Below are 22,346 nucleotides of genomic sequence, written 5' to 3' on the forward strand. Positions count from 1 at the left end.
CGACCTACAAACCTGGATCAGTTACACCAGTTTTGTCAGGCGGAATGGGTCCAAATTCCAACCAACTATTATGAGAAGCTTGTGGAAGGATATCCCAAACGTTTCACCCAAGTCATTCAGTTTAAGGGCAATGGTACCAAACACTAATGAAATGTATGTAAAACTTTTGACTTTGCAGTAAGTAATAAAAATGTCTTAAAACATTCTCTCTCACTCATTATTCTGGCATTTGGCAAATATTAAAAATTATGGTAATCCTAATTGACCAAAAACGGGAAAGGTTTACTCTGAATTCATGTCAGATATTGAGAAAAACATGCATATTTGTCTTTTTATATAGTGTATGTAAACTTCTGGTTTCAACTGTATGTATTATTTCACACACACACAAATGAAGTGTGTTTGTGTGGAAGGATGGGCCAATAATCACACCTGAGCAATGCATGTGACTAGTTTCTCCATACAGGAGTTGTTTTGAAGCTGTCATCACCAACAAAGGTTTTTGTATGAAATATTAATTACATTTCAGTAAGCGTGTTCAATACTTTTTCCATGTGTCATTTCTCATTATTACACATAAATTAATTAATGAACATCAATGGTTTGATTTCTTTGCCTGTGTGGATTGGATGGGTTGTTACAGAGATCTGGTGAGAATTTCATATCAAAAACACCTTTACAAATATATTTACTTAGAAAATTGGTGACGTGTTCAATATTTATTTCACCCACTACCTGTATATACATTGCTCAAAAAATAAAGGGAACACTTAAACAACAGAATATAACTCCAAGTAAATCAAACTTTTGTAAAATCAAACTGTCCACTTAGGAAGCTACACTGATTGACAATCAATTTCACATGCTGTTGTGCAAATGGAATAGACAATAGATGGAAATTATTGGCAATTATCAAGACACACTCAATAAAGGAGTGGTTCTGCAAGTGGGTACCACAGACCACATCTCAGTACCAATGCTTTCTGGTTGATGTTTTGGTCACTTTTGAATGCTGGTTGTGCTTCCACACTCGTGGTAGCATGAGACGGACTCTACAACCCACAGAAGTTGTTCAGGTAGTGCAGCTCATCCAGGATGGCACATCAATGCGAGCTGTGGCAAGAAGGTTTGCTGTGTCTGTCAGCGTAGTGTCCAGAGGCTGGAAGCGCTACCAGGAGACAGGCCAGTACACCAGGAGACATGGAGGGGGCAGTAGGAGGGCAAGAACCCAGCAGCAGGACTGCTACCTCCGCCTTTGTGTAAGGAGGAACAGGAGAAGCACTGCCAGAACCCTTCAAAATGACCTCCTGCAGGCCACAAATGGTTAGAAACCGACTCCATAAGGGTGGTATGAGGGCCCGACGTCCACAGATGGGGGTTGTGATCACAGCCCAACACCGTGCAGGACGCTTGGCATTAGCCACAGAACGCCAGGATTGGCAAAGTCACACTGAGCACATGTGGCAGACGTGACAGAGTCTGGAGACACTGTGGAGAGCGATCTGCTGCCTGCAACATCCTTCAGCATGACCGGTTTAGCAGTGGGTCAGTAATGGTGTGGGGTGGCATTTCTTTGGAGGGCCGCACAGCTCACATGTGCTCGCTAGAGGTAGCCTGACTGCCATTAGGTACCAAGATGAGATCCTCAGACCCCTTGTGAGACCATATGCTGGTGCGGTTGGCCCTGGGTTCCTCCTAATGCAGGACAATGGCAGACCTCATGTGGCTGGAGTGTGTCATCAGTTCCTGCAAGATGAAGGCATTGAAGCTATGGACTGGCCCGCCCGCTCCCCAGACCTAAATCTGATTGAGCACATCTGGGACAACATGTCTCGCTCCATCCACCAACGTCACGTTGCACCACAGACTGTCCAGGAGTTGGCGGATGCTTTAGTCCAGGTCTGGGAGGAGATCCCACAGGAGACCATCCGCAACCTCATCAGGAGCATGCACAGGCATTGTAGGGAGGACTTGTTTTAAGGAAATTACATGAAAGTTGGATCAGCCTGTAGTGTGTTTTTCCACTTTAATTTTGGGGGTGACTCCAAATCCAGGCCTCTATTGGTTAATAAATTTGATTTTCATTGATGATTTTTGTTGTCAGCACATTCAACTTTGTACAGAACAAAGTATTCAATGAGAATATTTCATTCATTCAGATCTAGGATGTGTTATTTGAGTGCTCCCTTTATTTTTTTGAGCAGTGTATATAGACATATTTTTATACATATATGTAGATATATCTATATATGTACACACTGATATATACAGATGCTACTTATTCAGTGTGTATGGACACATATAGTAAATATATTATTTTTTTATTTATTTCCTTCTATTTTACTCACTTATATAGTGCCATTAATTCCACAGCGCTTCACAGACAATATTGCCACTGTCCTCATTGGGGCTCACAATCTACATTCCCTATCAGTATGTCTTTGGAGTGTGGGAAGAAACCGGAGAACCTGGAGGAAACCCACGCAAACACGGAGAGAACATACAAACTCCTTGCAGATGTTGTCCTTGGTGAGATTTAAACCCAGGACCCCAGAGCTGCAAGGCTATAGTGCTAACCACTGAGCCACCGGGCTTCCCTCTATTATAAAAATTAAAACACATTAAACAAATTACATATGCACTTACAGTTGGTGAGGAGCAATGGAGCAAAACCTGTAGCCCAGCAGAGGAGACTTCTTCTCTAGAGACAGTATTATGCCTTGCAGGAGGCTCCAGCCTATTGACGGAGTCTCTACAATGTCGGGTGACAGCAGCAATCGGAGCAGAATGCTGACTGTAGCAGAACCGGATGCTCGTGACTTTGCCCTAGCTCCCTTCCTGAGTGGAATACACACACATGCAGTAGCGATCACATCTATGTTATTGTACTCGCAAGTGCAGGAGAGGAGTTAGGAAAGGCAGCACTGTTGAGTCTGTCAGAAAAAGTTGCCTTCAGGAGGTTCAGTGCAACAGGATGATGCCCCGGATCTAAGTGCCTAGCAACACCCCTGATGTTGAATACCTGCAAGCCAAAATCTTGAGAACAAGTAGTCACACAAAAAGTATACTTGAAAATTATATAACTTATTATTATTTCTTGTGAAAAGAAATACCCATTAATTATAGTGTGATTCAACATTTTGCATTTCATTTCTTCATTTCTATGTAAAGATGAGTTATACTTAGAGGATCTGTCACCAGGTCAAAGGTGGCCAGATTTTGCTCTTATTTTCTTTCCTCTGCTCCCCTGAGTATGCCGATTTTTGCTTATTCATTCAGTTCCAGAGATATAAAACTTTCTGTTTATTGCTAATTGTTATCGTCTTCACCAAGGTTGTGGTACCCACAGGATTTTTGGGGGTGTGACTTTAGAGAGCTCTATATTTTTACGCTGTAAGTCACGCTCCCTAGGTAAAGATCATAAGAATTAGCTCTAAAAAAAGGTCCATATCTCTGGAAATGCATGGCGGATTTTTAAAAAATAAAATACTAAGGGGAGTAGGAGAAATAACATTAAAAAAAATACTGGCCACTTTTTACCTTGTGACAGGTACTCTCTACTACACTCCCTGACAGAAGCTATATTGCTTATCCATGTTATGTAAATGAAAGCTTATAACCTGACGTTAAATTCATCCATTGGTTTTATAAATTACTCTTTTGAAAGCTGAAACCCTCCCAAATTTGGTTTAGGTTAAGAAAATAAATTGGCATCAATGCTGAAATATTGATCATTTAATGAACACAGAATGGTCCGATTTTGGCAAGACAAAAGTTTTGTCGCCCACAGAAAGTAATGTGATATTCAAACAAATAATTATCTTAAAATACAAATATATGTTGCATAACATTGGTGAATGAAGTTGTGCTGTTATTAGAGTCATATTTAATATTTTGTGTGACTTCCATGAGCTTGAATGACTGCATCCATGCGGTTCAACAATGATTCATACAATTTATTAATGAAGTTATCAGGAATAGCAGAGAATGCAGTCTTACATGCCTCCCAGAGTTCATCTAGATTCTTTGGTTTTGTCTTCCAAGCTTCCTCTTTTAAACCAACCCCAAACATGCTCAATGATGTTCATGTCTGGTGACTGGGTTGGCCAGTACTTGAGCACCTTGATCTTTTTTGCCTGGAGGAACTTTGTTGTAGAGATGGATGTATGAGATGGAGCACCATCCTGCTGCAGAATTTGACCCCTTTTATGATTTGGAATGTAAGAGGTAGCTAATACTTCTTGATATTTTAGGCTATTGATATTGCCTTCCACCTTGCAAATGTTTCGCACACCCCCATACTGAATGTAACCCCAGACCATGATCTTTCCACCACCAAATGTAACTGTTTTCTGGGTGTATTTTGCATCCATACGGGCTCCAGTAGGTCTCCTGCAGTATTTGCGACTGCGGTGTAATTCCACTGAAGATTCATCAGAGAAATCCACCTTCTGCCACTTTTCCACCGTCCATCTGTTTAGCAGGCTGTGGGACTTTGCAAATGCCACACGTTTTTTTGTTTGCCTTTTGTTTAGTGCTGGCTTCTGGGCACTGATTCGACCATGGAGGCCATTTCGAGACAGAATCCTACAAACTGTTCTAGTTGACACAGGGACTTGAGGTGACCAGGCTTGTTGGAGCTCTGCTGCAGTGGAAGAGGGTCTTGCTTTGGATTTTCTAACCAACAAACGTTCCTCCTGAGCAGTTGTCTTGAGGGGGCTGCCGGACCTGGGCTTGTCAAACACATCTCCAGTCTCTTCAAATCTTTTTTTAAATTCTTTGTACTTGGCTCTGAGACATATTAAAGGTGCCAGCCACGTCTGCAGTGGATATGGTCTTCAGCCTCTTGATAATCAAGGGTTTGGTCGCAGGGTGGATTTTTGGCTTGTTGTCAGAGCTCAAGTTGCAGTTCAAGTGAAGGTCTGGGGTGCTGGGTTTCTTTTTATACACACCCACTAATTAACTGATCATTTACTGAGCACTGTTCAGGATGTAAACTAGGATTGGGTGTGTAAGAGACCCAAGGTAGTAGTTACGGTGAGGGGCTGATGTGTTCCCATACCCTGGTCCCATGGCAAAGATAAATGTCCCAAATCTCCTGTGTTGTGTGTGTGGTGCAGAACACTCACATTTTGATTGCAGCTCTCTGTCGTCTTCGGTTCTTTCACCTCAGGAACCGCCGCACACACATTTAGGGACTTCCATTCCGTTTTATAAAAAAGAACTTTACTAGAACACTTGTAATCATCTTCACACAGCATACAGCATTGATCACATACTTTTCCAGGGTTACTGTTTGATACACCGCACGTATAGATGTTCACTGTCCGTTTGTCCTGAGCTGTCCCTTCCATAGCGGACGTTCCTGGTCTGTAAGACCCTCGCAGTTTTAAGAATCCCGTACTGACTATTTCCCGTCCGACTTCCCCTTCAATGAAGGCTTATGGACACACACCTCACTGTGAATCCTGTGGACCGTAGGTCCCGAACGTTCGGAAATGTCTGTATCAGAATATCTAAATACGGGTCCTTTTCTGCTGGACAGATTGTGCCAAAGGTGCCCCCTGGACCACCAACTGTTATCACCTTACATCTCTATCTCTTCCTCTAGAACTGCCTGCAACCAGGAAATGTCTGTGCTTCACTGAATCTGCTCCTCCCACATTGAGCAGCTCCCAATCCCCTTAACTCTTTCCTAACCTGCAACTATATCTACTTTAAGCTATAGTGCCCCCCTTAGCCTAATCTCCTCCTATTCTAGTACCCTATCTGCACTAACCTATACTGACCCTATAACTAACACATCAGGCAATTGATAATAACACATGTTTACATTTAAGACAGGATCTAGTGTTATGTGTATATATACAGACAAGGTGCATGACCAGATCCTGGTCACCCTCTTACAAGTGCATTATATGACGAGGCGACAAAACTTTTGTCTTGCCAAAATCTGACCATTCTGTGTTCATTAAATTATCAATATTTCAACATTGATGCCAATTTATTTTCTTAACCTAAACCAAATTTGGGAGGGTTTCAGCTTTCAAAAGAGTAATTTATAAAACCAATGGATGAATTTAACATCAAGTTTAGAGATGAGCGTTGTTCGACTCGAACTGTTCTCCAATCTCAAATTCGAGCTGTTTTGGGCGGTGTTCGAGCCGTTCGGCGAACACGAACGATTTGAGAAAAATTCGGCTGTTCGAGGTTATGTTCGATAACTGTTCGTGCACCAAAATCATAACTGGATTTTTTCTCAGTAATGATGAAAATTAATGTTAATACGCAGTTTGAGTGTACAGCGGGGCGGGGGGAGGGGCAGGGGATGGATCTCTGCAGGAATAATGAAGATCTCCATTTTTTTTCTCTTTCCCGCATTTACAGTGGGGAGGTGCAATCTGTCAGCCTATCAGCAGCGCACACACGGAGCGAAGTGCTTTTTTTCACACAAGCAAGGGCATGTGTCATTGGCAGTGTATGTCACATGTCCTTGCCCTATAAGACCAAGCCATTTTCCCCGTCGCCACCATTTTCTCACTGCTGCAGCTGCGTGTTAGACGGCACCGCTGTTGCTGTGTGCGCTATACCTTGTTAATTTCAAGCCAATTTTCGCACAAATCTACAGATAGCTTGGAAGTAGGGAATAGTTGTGATTACAGTCCTTTTAAGGACTAGGTTACAGCATTTCCTACGACTTTTATCAGGCAGGTCTGTGCTCTTAAATAGATAGATTGTGGGAGTAAAGACTAATTGTAATTGCAGTCCTTTTCAGGACTAGGTTACATCAGTTCCTATCAGTTTTTGCCAGGCAGGTCTGTGCCAGTGCTGTGCAAGTTTTTTTCACAGCATTTGGCTGAATCTAGCAAAGCTAATCCTTTTTGGCCTATTGCAGAGTGTGTTAGTCAGTGGAGTAGCCTATCTGTGTTGCAAGATATACCACCTGTGTATAGAATACCAATTTTTTTACTGCACCTAGTGAAGTAAAATCTTTTGGGCATAGCATCATTCTATTAGTCCATCTATACTGACCTCCATCAGGTTGCAAATTGAATATAATTTTTTTCTGCATCTAGCTCTGAAAAAATATTTGGGCTTCTAGCAGTGTGTGGGACTTGTTCTATTAGTCCATCTATACTGACCTCCATCAGGTTGCAAGCTGAATATAATTTTTTTCTGCATCTAGCTCTGAAAAAATATTTGGCCTTCTAGCAGTGTGTGGGACTTGTTCTATTAGTCCATCTATACTGACCTCCATCACGCTGCAAATTCAAAATAATTTTTTGTCTGCATCTAGCTCTGAAAAAATATTTGGCCTTCTAGCAGTGTGTGGGACTTTCTCTATTAGTCCATCTATACTGACCTCCATCAGGTTGCAAATTAAAAATAATTTTTATCTGCATCTACCTCTGAAAAAATATTTGGGCTTCTAGCTGTGTGTGGGACTTGTTCTATTAGTCCATCTATACTGACCTCCATCAGGTTGCAAACTGAATATAATTGTTTTCTGCATCTAGCTCTGAAAAAATATTTGGCCTTCTAGCAGTGTGTGGGACTTTCTCTATTAGTCCATCTATACTGACCTCCATCAGGTTGCAAATGAAAAAAATTTTTTATCTGCATCTAGCTCTGAAAAAATATTTGGCCTTCTAGCAGTGTGTGGGACTTTCTCTATTAGTCCATCTATACTGACCTCCATCAGGTTGCAAATTCAAAATAATTTTTTGTCTGCATCTAGCTCTGAAAAAATATTTGGCCTTCTAGCAGTGTGTGGGACTTTCTCTATTAGTCCATCTATACTGACCTCCATCAGGCTGCAAATTAAAAATAATTTTTATCTGCATCTACCTCTGAAAAAATATTTGGCCTTCTAGCTGTGTGTGGGACTTGTTCTATTAGTCCATCTATACTGACCTCCATCAGGTTGCAAACTGAATATAATTTTTTTCTGCATCTAGCTCTGAAAAAATATGTGGCCTTCTAGCAGTGTGTGGGACTTTCTCTATTAGTCCATCTAAACTGACCTCCATCAGGTTGCAAATTAAAAATAATTTATATCTGCATCTAGCTCTGAAAAAATATTTGGCCTTCTAGCAGTGTGTGGGACTTTCTCTATTAGTCCATCTATACTGACCTCCATCAGGTTGCAAATTCAAAATAATTTTTTGTCTGCATCTAGCTCTGAAAAAATATTTGGCCTTCTAGCAGTGTGTGGGACTTTCTCTATTAGTCCATCTATACTGACCTCCATCAGGTTGCAAATTCAAAATAATTTTTTGTCTGCATCTAGCTCTGAAAAAATATTTGGCCTTCTAGCTGTGTGTGGGACTTGTTATATTAGTCCATCTATACTGACCTCCATCAGGTTGCAAACTGAATATAATTTTTTTCTGCATCTAGCTCTGAAAAAATATTTGGCCTTCTAGCAGTGTGTGGGACTTTCTCTATTAGTCCATCTAAACTGACCTCCATCAGGTTGCAAATTAAAAATAATTTATATCTGCATCTAGCTCTGAAAAAATATTTGGCAATCTAGCAGTGTGTGGTACTTTCTCTATTAGTCCATCTATACTGACCTCCATCAGGTTGCAAATTAAAAATAATTTTTTGTCTCCATCTAGCTCTGAAAAAATATTTGGCCTTCTAGCAGTGTGTGGGACTTTCTCTATTAGTCCATCTATACTGACCTCCATCAGGTTGCAAACTGAATATATTTTTTTTCTGCATCTACCTCTGAAAAAATATTGGGCTTCTAGCTGTGTGTGGGACTTGTTCTATTAATCCATCTATACAGACCTCCATCAGGTTGCAAACTGAATATAATATTTTTCTGCATCTACCTCTGAAAAAATATTTGGGCTTCTAGCTGTGTGTGGGACTTGTTCTATTAGTCCAACTATACTGACCTCCATCAGGTTGCAAACTGAATATAATTTTTTTCTGCATCTAGCTCTGAAAAAATATTTGGCCTTCTAGCAGTGTGTGGGACTTGTTCTATTAGTCCACCTATACTGACCTCCATCAGGTTGCAAATTCAAAATAATTTTTTGTCTGCATCTAGCTCTGAAAAAAATATTTGGCCTTCTAGCAGTGTGTGGGACTCTCTCTATTAGTCCATCTATACTGACCTCCATCAGGTTGCAAACTGAATATATTTTTTTTCTGAATCTACCTCTGAAAAAAGATTTGGGCTTCTAGCTGTGTGTGGGACTTGTTCTATTAGTCCATCTATACTGACCTCCATCAGGTTGCAAACTGAATATAATTTTTTTCTGCATCTACCTCTGAAAAAATATTTGGGCTTCTAGCTGTGTGTAGGACTTGTTCTATTAGTCCATCTATACTGACCTCCATCAGGTTGCAAACTGAATACAATTTTTTTCTGCATCTACCTCTGAAAAAATATTTGGGCTTCTAGCTGTGTGTGGGACTTGTTCTATTAGTCCATCTATACTGACCTCCATCAGGTTGCAAATTGAATATAATTTTTTTCTGCATCTAACCCAGCCAATAGTTTTGGCCTAATACCACAGTTTGGCCACTCAGCTCTGCTCGGTTCCCATCCATTGTTTTTTTGTGCAAACAACTCCAGAGTTGTGAATTAGTTAACCACCAAAATAAGTGGAAAAAGGCCTGCTGCTGGTGGAAAGGGGAATAGGCGTGTTGGGAAGGGGAAAAAAGGTTGTGTCCGTGGGGTAGGTGTTAAAGCAACAGTAACATCTGCAGAAGAAAGACCATCTTCCAGCCAAACTAAAATGTCTACTTCTTTTAGCGGACAATGTGATAAGATCCCTTTCTTACGGCCACGCCAATCGCTACAAATTCCAGATGAGGCACAAAAACAGCAGGTGCTTCAACGGATATCAAGTGCTCCTTTAAGTGGGCTCTCCTCCACATCAACTTCAACATCACAAATACTCCAGTCCTCAAAGGTGACACCCAAATCGCACTTGCTTCCTCACAGCTCCCAAATCTCCAGCTGCCCGTCTGAGTATGAGGTAGAACAGATGGTTGAGTCTGCAGAGCTGTTTACTCATACTATAGCCTGGGAATCAGAGGTCGACTCCAGCGCTTCTGTGAATCCAGACGAGGAAATGATCTGCACTGATGCCCAGAATCTTTATGAGTCGGATCCAGGACCAGACGCAGAAGGTTCTGACCATAATGTAGACCCTCATTCCCAAACTGTAACTCCTGTTGGTGGAGACAATGAGGAAGATGATGATGAGACTCAAATACCTGATTGGAGCGACAACTTTAGTTTTTTGTCAGGGCAGGAACAGGTTGGCTCTGAGGACGACTGGTGTGATAACGCACAGGGTGATGATGATGAGGTTGGAGATCCCACTTACTGTCAACCCACAGTCAGCCAAGAGATGAGGTCAGCAGAGGAGGTGGAGGAAGATGCTAGTGACGACGAGGTCAGGTTGCGCCTTCCTGGACAGAGACGTAGTACTGGAAGCACGTCAACAACTGCATCCTCAAACACAACTCTGCCTCTCACCACAAGTCGTGGTGGCTCTTCAGGTCGCATGGGTGCTAAGCCTTGCATAGCCTGGGCATTTTTTCAGATCGATAAAGATGACCCAACTCGTGTTATCTGTAACATTTGTCAGCAAAAGCTAAGTAGAGGCCAAAAAATACATAGTTTGAGTACTTCATGCATGAACCGGCACATGGACATGAAGCATAAGTTGCAGTGGGAAGCTCAGTGTGCTACAATGCGGCCTAGCCGGCCGGGCCAACCACCGTCTGCCATATCTTGTGCATCCGCGGCCTCTTCATCCTCTGTGACTGGGGGGACAGCAGTCACACCTGTTTTGGGGCGCAGACCTGCCACCTCTTTACCCGCAATAGCCAGCGTGATTGGCAGGTCATCATTTTCTTTGGAGGTGGTAACACCAGCTGGTGTTGAGCGCTGTCCGACATCGATAGCACCACCTTTGGATCAAGGCAACCTAACATGTCCGCCTGCATCTTCCTCACAGACCGGCAGTTTGCCGGGGACACCCTTATCAACCCCGTCTAAGCACAATAGCCAGCCCTCGGTCCCTCAGATGTGGACAAGTAAAAGACCATTTCCTCCTAGCCATGAGAAAGCTAAGAGGTTGAATTTCACCATCTGCAAGCTCTTGGCTACAGAAATGCAGCCTTTCCGCCTGGTGGACACAGAGGATTTTCGAGACCTTATGTCCGTCGCAGTGCCCCAGTACCAGATGCCCAGTCGGCACTACTTCTCAAAGAAAGGTGTGCCTGCGCTCCACCAGCATGTCGCACACAACATCACCGCTTCTTTGAGAAACTCTGTGTGTGACAGGGTGCATTTCACCACAGACACTTGGACGAGTAGGCATGGACAGGGGCGTTACATGTCGCTGACTGGGCACTGGGTAACTATGGTGACAGCAGGACAAGGGGCTGCTGTCCAAGTCTTGCCGTCCCCACGAGTTGTGCGTCAATCCTCTTTATGTCAAAGTTCCTCCACTGCTTCTGCCTCCTCAACCTCCTCTCGGTCTCCCACCTGCACCCAAAGCCTGTCTGGTCATGCCACAAGCTTTCTAACTGCGCAGAAGGGATCCTGCACACCTCCTTACTATGCTGGCAGTAGGGCTCAACGTCATCAGGCGGTTTTTACTTTGAAATGTCTGGGAAATGTGAGTCACACAGCTGAGGAGTTGTGGTCAGCTCTGGAGAACCAATTTCATGAATGGTTGTCTCCACTGGACCTGAAACCAGGGAAGGCCGTGTGCGACAATGCTGCAAACCTGGGTGCGGCCCTTCGCCGGGGCAATGTCACACACGTGCCTTGTATGGCTCACGTGTTGAACCTGGTTGTCCAGCAATTTTTAGCCCACTATCCCAGACTAGATGGCCTTCTGCAGAGGGCACGGTCGCTGTGTGCTCACTTCCGCCGTTCGCATCCCTCAGCTCAGCGACCTACATCTCTACAGAAGTCGTTGGGCCTGCCACTTCACCGGCTAAAATGCGATGTGCCTACCCGGTGGAATTCAACTCTGCACATGTTGCAGCGACTGTGGCAGCACCGACAAGCCCTGGTGCAATACGTTCTGACGTATAGCCTGGGCCAACGAGATCCAGAGGTGGGGCAAATCACGCTGGAGGAGTGGTCTCAGATCAGGGACCTATGCACCCTTCTGCACAGTTTTGAAATGGCGACGAAGATGTTTAGTGCTGACGATGCCATTATCAGCATGACTATTCCGGTGATTTACATGCTGGAGCACATGTTGAACAGAATTCGGAGTCAGGTGGTGGCACAAGAGGAGGTGGAGGAAGTAGAGGAGGAGGAGTTGTATGCTTAAGGGCAAGGTCCAGACGGTCGGCAGCACCAAGGCGGCAGGCATGTGAGGGTGGGGGAGATGGTTTTACCAGGGCGCATGTTAGCAGCCAAACTAGTGAGGAAGGTGCAGGAGCCCAGGAAGAAGTGGAGGACGAACTGATGGAAGACTCATCAGATGAGGGAGACCTTGATCACATTTCTGTTGTGCGAGGTTGGGGGGAGAGGACAGAGGAAGGAAGCATGATTGTTACCTCGCCACCAACACAACAGGGACTTGGTGCTCCTGGATGCGCAACACACATGAGTGCCTTCTTGCTGCACTACCTGCAACATGACCCTCGAATTGTGAGAATTAGAAATAATCCTGACTACTGGGTTGCCACACTGTTAGATCCCCGGTACAAAAGTAAATTTGCAGAAATTATTCCTGCCATAGAAAGGGATGCACGCATGCAGGAGTATCAGCAGAGACTGTTGCAGAATCTTACATGTGCTTTTCCACAAAACACCAGTGGTGCACGTAGTGAATCTCACAGTTCCAACTTGCCAATCGTGGGACCGTCAAGTGTTCAGCACTCAAACCGTAACAGAACCACAGTATCTGCTGGTAACATCAATTTTGCGGAATCATTTCACCACTTTTTTAGCCCATCCTTTGCAAGGCCACAGGAGACAAGAAGTCTGACACATACTCAACGCCTAGAGACGATGGTACAGGAGTATCTCCAAGTAAACATTGAAGCCATGACTGTGTCACTGGACCCTTGCTCTTTTTGGGCTTCCAATCTGGATAAATGGCCGGAGCTAGCCACTTACGCCTTGGAGATCTTGTCATGCCCCGCAGCCAGCGTTCTGTCTGAACGTGTGTTCAGCGCTGCTGGTGGTGTGCTGACAGATAAGCGCACGCGGCTCTCCACTGATAATGTAGACAGACTCACGTTCATAAAGATGAACAAATCATGGATCCGAAACAACTTTTCTACCCCTGTGTCATCCTGGGGAGAGTAAAAGCTTGATGATTGGTTAAAATCACCCTACCAACCGTTTTAAGCTTTCAAATTACTAATCATGTTTATCTGTATCTTGGCTGGAAAATAGTTTGGGCTTTGTAGCAGTATGCAGCACTGATTCTATTAGGCCATCTATAATAAGCTCCACCAGATTTAAAATTACTAATCATGTTTATCTGTATCTTGACTGGAAAATAATTTGGGCTTTGTAGCAGTGTGCAGCACTGATCCTATTAGGCCATCTATACTAAGCTCCACCAGATTTAAAATTTATAATAATTTTTAGCTGCATCTAGCCCGGAAAATAATTTTGGGGCTCCGAGATGCGCAAGACACATAAGTGCCTTCTTGCTGCACTACCTGCAACATGACCCTCATATTGTCAGAATTCGAAGTAATCATGACTACTAGGTTGCCACACTCTTAGATCCCCCAAACTTTTCGATCAACCTTTTCATTTTAATAAAGACCAAAAAAATGGTCATTTTTGAAATTATAAGCATTAGCAGGTTATTAGAAACTGAAATCAAACAGTTTTCAACTCAAAACTTTATTCTAGGTGATGTTACATTTTCACATAGGACCCCTTGTTCGAAAGGAGCTTCTGAACTCTCTCGTCCATTGAATTTGTCAGGTTTTGGATGGTTTCTGCTTCAATTGTTTTGCATGAGGACAGAATACCCTCCCAGAGCTGTTGCTTAGATGTGAACTGCCTCCCGCCATCATAGACACTCCTTTTGATGATGCTCCAGAGGTTCTGAATGGGGTAGAGGTCAGGGGAGCATGGGGGTCACACCATAAGTTTGTCCCCTTTTATGCCCATATCAGCCAGAGATGCAGATATTTTATGTGCAGCATGAGATGGTGCATTATCATGCAAAAAAATTATCTTTCTGTGAAATACACGGTTCTTCTTCTTGAACCATGGCAGGAAGTGCCGTTTGAGAAAATCCACATACATTATGGAGTTCATCTTTAGCGCCTTCAGGGATCCTAAAGGGGCCGACAATCTCTCTCCCCATGATTCCAGCCCAAAACATTACTCCACCTCCTCCTTGTTGGCGCTGTAGCCGTGTTTGCGTGGGGTGTCCATCAACCAGCCATCCTCCACTCCATCCATCTGGACCATCGAGCGCTGCACGGCACTCATCCGTGAACAAAACAGTTATGAAATCAGTCTTCATGTAATGTTTGGCCCACTGGAGCCGTTTCTGCTTGTGTGAAGTGGATAGAGGAGGTCGACAGGATGGCATATGCACAGCTGCAAACCTCTGAAGGACCCTGCATCTTGTTGTTCGGGGGACGTTGGAGGCACCAGCAGCTGGCATGAGACTTGCCCTTCAATAGATCCTTGTAAATGGATTTAAAGTGTATTCATTCAAATTAGAGAGACAATTTAAATTAAAAAGCTTAGAGCTGCCTCCACCACAGGGGGGGCTCGCTCGACCCACCAGCGGACAGGCACCAGTATTGGGAGAGGGGGGCTGGCCGTCAGGGTTCACCGCGGCTCTGGCACAAACCCGGCGACACGGAGGTGGCACGGGCAAGAGCGGACTGAACGTGTCGGCTTTTCACTTTTTGGATTTTAGAAGGGCATGACATGCCTATATCTGTGTCTCCCCCTCCTTTTACTCCTCCACCTCTTTTCTTTTCGCATGACTATATGTACTTGTCACTTTTCCATGTGTTAGTTGTGTCTTCTGAGCAGTTTGTCAGCTTTTGGACACCTTTGAAGGTGTTTTCTATGTGTTTCTATGTGTTTTTGTTTGCCTGCCATTGGTTTTAACGGTGTTCGAAGGTGTTCGACGAACAGTTCGACGAACAGTTCGGCGAACACACGGGTGTTCGACGAACCGAACCGAACTCGAACACTACGGGGGTGGCTCAACACTAATCAGGTTATAAGCTTTTATTTACATAACATGGATAAGCGACATAGCTTCTGTCAGGGAGTGTAAGTTATTATTTCAGCTGTCCATTCTGGCTCTGACCTCGGGTGATGGAACTAAAGAAACAGCTGAGAGCAGCTGAGATCCTCAGTTTCTATATTTTCTATAGACATGAATGGGTGTTACAGAAACTGGATAGCACAGTGAGTTATTCTCTAATTATGGAAACAGTATAGACTTTGCTTATTAATTTCTATAGGAGTTCTGGAAATAGAGTAGTTTAGCCTCTCTTGGCTGTTTCCGTAGCTCCACCGCCAGTGGTCAGGATCAAGATGGCACTATGAACAGCTGAGCCTGGATAACCCTTGAACTTATAATTGTTTTTATTTTTTTAATTTTTTAATAAATGAATGTAGATTTATTTTGGGTTAGCGGGCAGTAGAATGATTCATTTTATATGGTATTTGCTCACAATGCCAAGAGGCAACATTATCACCAATAATGGGTCAGCACTGAGTTACGCTTTAGTCTATCAAGTTACATTATTTTCCCGATGGAACAAGATAGCCTTTTAAAGACGAGACTTACAGAATTTAAATTGAGCAAATGGATGTTAGAGAGTTGTAAAATGCATTTTATTTATTTTACTTGCTTTTTACACATATTAAAATACTCCATCTAGATACTTTTTCTATTGCAGAATCGCATTGAAATGTTGCCATTTTTTTCATTAGGAAAGATTTCACGTTTAGCTTTTCTTTCAAATGACTTAATTTTATTGAAAGTTTGCTATAATCAATTACAATGCCATCTGAAGCACTCAATCACATGGCACTGGATGCATTACACACATTCATACTGGAAAAAAGAAAACATACAACCCAAATTAAAGCAATCGTTATAACCAAAATGACTGACTGCTCTGCAAAGAAACTACGAAACTACATGCTAAATTGTACTTTTAATTAAAAAAACAAACAAAAACAAAAGTATTCATGTTCTAATGTGATCCTAAATTACGCTTACTCTTTGTAACAAATCTTTTATTCAGCATTTTCACTTTTTTTTAGTTTGTTCACTCCTTGTAAAGTAGGGAATAATATCCAGTCTCTAATCAGAAGCCATTAACAAGCAGCTGGCGACAAATTTGCAATTCTTATGACTGCTTTATTGGAGCTATCGGTCTGATTGGCAAATTAGTTGTTTATTAGGTATGGACCTAATATGCTTCAGATATGTACAGGACATTGAGCAAAAGTCCAGTCGTTTTTCCCTCAACGCATATGACATTAAAAGTAAAGATGTGTTTGAATCTTTCAAAATAAATAGCCAGGTTTTTAGATAAATCACTAAGACAAATTGAACATAAAAAAGGAAACCGAAAGGTAGCAAAGAAATATTTCAAGGTTACTACATTTTCTATTTCTGACAGCCATTGTTATAGGTGTTGTCCCACTAGGATTACTGTTTTTCAAATGTCCTATTGGTCTTCACTAACTCGGGAGCAACTCAATCTCATGAGGATTCATGAAAATTATGTATCTCATGTATTCCATATATGACATAATAACCAGAGTAGACAATAGCTTTAATCAACAATTATGGAGGAACTTTCTTCAAGTTATAAAATGTGACGATAGTCACTACTCACGGATAAGCCGTGAGGCTGGGTAGTCAAGAGGTCCGAGGTCAAAAAGCCAAATGAGTGAGACAAATCTTAGGTTGGGCAGCAAAAATCAGCATTAATGATGAGCGAACGTGATCGTCACTGCTCGGTACTCGCCCAAGCATCACGGTGTTCGACTAGCTCGGCCCTCGGCGAGTATTTCCGGGATGTGGGCATTACAGTGATTGGCTGGCCGCACAGCGTCATGAAGTCTATATAAGACCTGGCACCCCTATGCTTGTCACAGTCTACCCCGGAACCAGGCAGAGTAGGGAGAGCTGCTGCTGAGTCAAGGAGAGATTTGTTTGTTTATAGTTAGTAAAAGTATTTCACAGCATATCTATATATCCAGCTGAACTAACAATCCTTCTGAGGACTAATCCAGCTGCATATATTCAGTGGTGATAGCAGGAGTTAGGCAGGCAGGCAGTGTATGTGGCAGACTGTAGTGCATGATACAGCACAAGAGGCTTCATTGCTGTTCTTACAGATATTTGTACACATAGCCCCAGGTATCAGGGGCCATGGCAAATTTTTTTTTTATCTTAATCCTGGTTATTTGCTTAAAAAGCAATCCAGAGTACACCATTTTTTCTGCTCCATTTGCTTGTTTGCACTGCAGAATACAGCCAGATCTTTTCCATATTACAGTGATAAAAATCCAGAAATGTGAACTAAACGTGGAAAATATTGGCCTCCTTTTCCATTTCGTTGCAGTGTGTCGGTCAAGCTATTCACACTAGGTCTCTGTGAAGAATAGTATTAGTAAACTACAGGCCTGCTGTTTAAAACCGTGATTCTCTGTCAGACGTATCACATATAACAGCGTTCCAAAATCAGCCATTTCTGTCTTCCATTTTGTTGCAGTGTGTCGGTCAAGCTATTCACACTAGGTCTGTGTGAAGAATAGTATTAGTAAATGTTAGGGACGACACCGGGGAGATCACACAATATCTCACCGCTGCCGTCACTTTGTCAGGATTGAGCAGGGATTCGCGATCACACGATCCCAATTACTCACTATGTAGCTATCGGCAAGTGAGCAGAAAGCATATGGTGTATACACCTCCGAATTCCAATTCATGGAATATGTGTATACGCCCCCATACAGTTACTGCCAGCTCCACGATAGCCCAATTATTATTATTCACTACCACCACCAACCGAGTTTGAAATATAATACAGGCCTGGTGAGACGCCTGCGTTTTGGTAGCATATGGCTTTGAGGGAGGGAACGATTACAGACCAAAAGGAACAGGACTATTAAATTTTATATTTAATTCAAAAGGGAGGCAGTATTTATGAAAAATATACAAGATTTTACAAATGGAGACATTACAATATATATGTGTAGCGCCCCGAGGGCTTGGCCGCTACAGGGGTATTGCACCTCTGCCAGAGGTGTGGTATTCCACTCCCGGGTAAGGATGGAGTGTGGACCAGGGCTCAGTTAGCTGCATACAGCACACACACCCCATTTCCGAGGGACAGCTCAACGGTGCTCCCACTAGACAGAAGTGCAGGCACGACCGACTATGTCCCTGTCTGGAGTGGGGAGGGGGGTGGAACACCCAGTGCTGTAGGGGCAGATAGGGGTTGGCTCTTGAGCGTAGGAAGGAGCCCATTGGTTTCTGGTCACCTGGGCTCATGTTTCTAGAGGGAGGTATAAAAGGTGGGCACCATCTTAGTTCTGGGTCAGTTCAAGCAGGAGGAGAAGAGAGAGGAGTTTGGCCAGAGAGGGCTGACAGGGAGCTGTGGCTCAGTCTGGGCCCAGCTCCATGAGGCAGGCCTGAGGAGAGGGCCAGGAACAGAAAGGAACAAGAACAGAAAGGAACAGAAACAGAAAGGAACAGCAAAGAAAGAGAGGAAGAAACAGAAGGGCTCAGGAACAAGAAGGTGGAAGGGACCCTAAGAACCCACGAGAATCCAGGGTGCAGGGTCAGGCAGATTAAGGGTACCGGATCCCAAGTTGGTGGAGGAGAAACAACCCTCAGCCAAAGACCGGAGGTCGTGATCATTTATTGGTGCGACACCTCATCAAACCTGCAAGGAAGGCACCATATAGGACAGCGGAGGACGGGGCCCACGTTTAACCGCACAAGTCCGCGGTAGCTGGACAAAAGTGGGTCACTGGTGAGGCAGGCCAGAGAAAGGACAAAAGGGGGTCTTGAGCCATACTCCGGAGCTGTCTGGGAGTTGACCGAGCCCCTCACCTGGTGGACGCAACACGGCTCGGGCAGTCATTCCCTGCAGAAGTGACTTGGATATTAACCGTGAGTAAAGACCCTGGACTGTATTACGTTGTCTGTGTGCTTTTTCGCTCCTCCGGCATTACCGGTACTGGGACTCTCACCACCATCACTCCCACCATCCACTACACTGCCCTGGGGCCGCACTCTTCCCGTGGGGAGTCACACCATCCCAGCTGCGTACATCATCGGCCCCAGCAGTCTGCCCTGCAGCGGCGGTTCCTAATAACCGCAATCCACGGGTGGCGTAGTCGGACATCTCTTAAAACATCTAAAAGACTGCCACTGGTCTGACCACCCTGAGCCATGGGACCGGGTCGCCACTACTACCCCCATCGCCTCCCTATCGCCCGGTTCCGAGTGCCCCACGGCCCAGGGGGCGAGTCATATGCAGTTACACAAAATAATAAGTATTAAAGAAGACTTACTATAAGATCGCAGAGACCATTCAGTAAGGCTGATGTGACCCATTTGTTCACAAATATAACACTTATGGGAGTCAAGTGCAGGCCAGATGTTGGAAGAAGAGGCAGGACCCGCTGAGGGCCAGCTGGCTGGAGCACTGGGGGTGGTTGTAGGCTTACCCTCTCTCCAGATGGTGGCAGCCGACTTCTACACCTCTGGTGTGTGGTTGGCCACATTGGCATCCGCGATCTGGGCTGCTTTGTGGCTTCCTTCGGCTCCCGGTACAGCACAAACTGTCGCACTTCCACTGGGCAAAGACAAAAAAACTGGTCCTTAACCATCAGATCGATCCTTCAGGTCCTCGAAGGTGGTGACGGACAGTCCCTGGAACCACTGCTCAAAATTGGTCCTGAGCCCATCTACCATGTCGCTGTAGCTGTCATGTGGTCCACGCTGCAGGGCTCTGAACTTTTTCGGGTAAACTTCCGGAGTTAGCTGGTACTTTTTTATCAAGGCCTGCTTGACGGCCTCATAGTCTCCATCTTGGTCTCGAGGGAGAGAAGCAAACACCTCCAGAGCTTTTCCTCTGAGCCCTGGAGTTAAGTACCTGGCCCACTGGACTTCAGGCAGCTTGTACTGTCTGCAGGCTTTTTCAAATCCTTGCAGAAATATGTCCAAGTCTCCATACTTTTCCATTACAGGAAAATGCTCAGGACGGGGTTTAAAGCAGTTGGACTGTTGGACTCATGGGTCTGTGTGGAGGATGGCTCCTTCTGAATCCAGGCTAGCTCCAGCTGGTACTGTTGGTCGGCTTGGACCTGTCGCTCAGCTCTCTCAGCCTGGGCCTGTCGCTCAACACTCTCAGCCTCTTGGTCAGCTTGGACCCGTCGCTCAGCAGCCTCTTGGTTGGCTTGGGCCCATTGCTCAGCTCGATCCTGGAATTTCAGGATTACCTGCAGTTGTCCATCACGATCGTCTTCGGCGAGCTGCACCAAGACCATCTGCAGGTGGGGGTCCACACTACCCTGGCTACGGGTCTGGCTGACAATCACAGGTGGGACCCCTGCAGCAGAGCCATCCGAGACTTGGCTGGCCACCCCATCATCAGGGGTCTGCTGTCGGACAGGCTCTGCAGCACCTTGCAACAGTTTAGCAATCAGTTGGGCCTTGGTTTTGCCCATGGGGTCAATCTGTCTCAGCTCACAGAGAGCAGTGATAGTGTTCTCCGACTGCTGGTGATACCAGGGCTCTCCACATGCAGCCATCATTGCCAAATAAAAGAAAGGACAGAAAAACAAGAGAAGGGAGGGGATGCAACTATTACACGTACAGTAATGTCCCAGATAAAAAGTATTTAAGCACTGAGTCTGATTTCTTAAAACTGTGCACAGAATTCTCGCAAGAACTGTGCAAGTTTTCAGTGATAGGAATGATTGCTCAGTCCAGCCACTGATGTTCTGTAATATCCCACCGCTTGCCACCAATTTGTCAGGGACGACAATGGGGAGATCGCACAATATCTCACCGCTGCCGTAACTTTGTCAGGATTGAGCAGGGATTTGCGATCACACGATCCCGATTACTCATTACGTAGCTATCGGCAAGCGAGCAGAAAGCATATGGCGTATACACCTCTGAATTCCAATTCATGGAATATGTGTATACGCCCCCATATGATTACTGCCAGCTCCAAGATAGCCCAATTATTATTATTCACTGCCACCACCAACCGAGTTTGAAATATAATACAGGTCTGGTCGGACACCTGTGTTCTGGTAGCGTACGAGTTTGGGGGAGGGAACGCTTACAGAGCGAAAGAAACAGAACTATTAGATTTTATATTTAATCCAAAAGGGAGCTAGTGTTTATGAAAAATATACAAGATTTTACAAATGGAGACATTACAATACATATGCAGTTACACAAAATAATAAGTATTAAAGAAGACTTACTATAAGATCGCAGAGACCATTCAGTATAGCTGGAGGGGGGGAGCCCCACTTTGATTTGACCGTTATCAAACGTGATCCTTTGCTTATAGTCTCTCTCTATACCCCCCCGGCAATGAATACTGACCCATCCTCAGTGGGGTCTTTTATGCCGAAGGGGGAGACCTGCCCCCACACCCCCCGGGATGACATCACGTGGGTTAGATTCCAGCCTTCACATTTTTATTAAAATAGCTGGCTTCTGCGATAACTTATCGCTGGTTGATCGCTCGACCTTCCTGTCCCAATTACTAGGGGACAGCAGCAAACAACTATTGAACCCATAGCAGTGTCAAAAGGTTATTGGTTGGATAGCACATAATGCTTTTAGTTGCTTTGCCACCACCACCACCCTGTCTTCCATCCGGTCAAGTCTCAGTAGCTGTGAGTCTGGACCGCAAATTCCTCACCCTGATCCTCCTTCCTCCCACCATGCCGAGTGACCGGAGACAACTGATCCAACACTTGGACACTCAGAAGAGCTGTTCACTTTTCCGTTTGTAGATTTGGCCCTCTCGCCCGGCAAGCTTCAAGTGAGTCAAGAGGAGAATGCGTGTAGCGATGCCCAAATATTGGAGCAGCCACGGTCACACGAAGGTGATGGTGGGAAAGTGTAATTACTGTCGCAAGAGGTGGATGATGATGATGATGAGACACAATTGCCAGAAAGTCAGGAGGAGGACCAGGGTGCGGAAGTGGAAGATGAGGTGGTGGATGATATAGTAACTGACCCAACCTGGCGGGGGAACATGCAGAGCGCGAAAATAGCAGCGCACAGGGGGAGGGAAGTGTAGCACCACAACAGACAGGAAGATGCAGTGTGGTGGCCGCAGACACA

This window comes from Phyllobates terribilis, unplaced genomic scaffold, assembly GCF_046119375.1.
Source record: "Phyllobates terribilis strain yellow unplaced genomic scaffold, ASM4611937v1 Scaffold_1__5_contigs__length_1240528914, whole genome shotgun sequence".
Lineage (NCBI taxonomy): Eukaryota > Metazoa > Chordata > Amphibia > Anura > Dendrobatidae > Phyllobates > Phyllobates terribilis.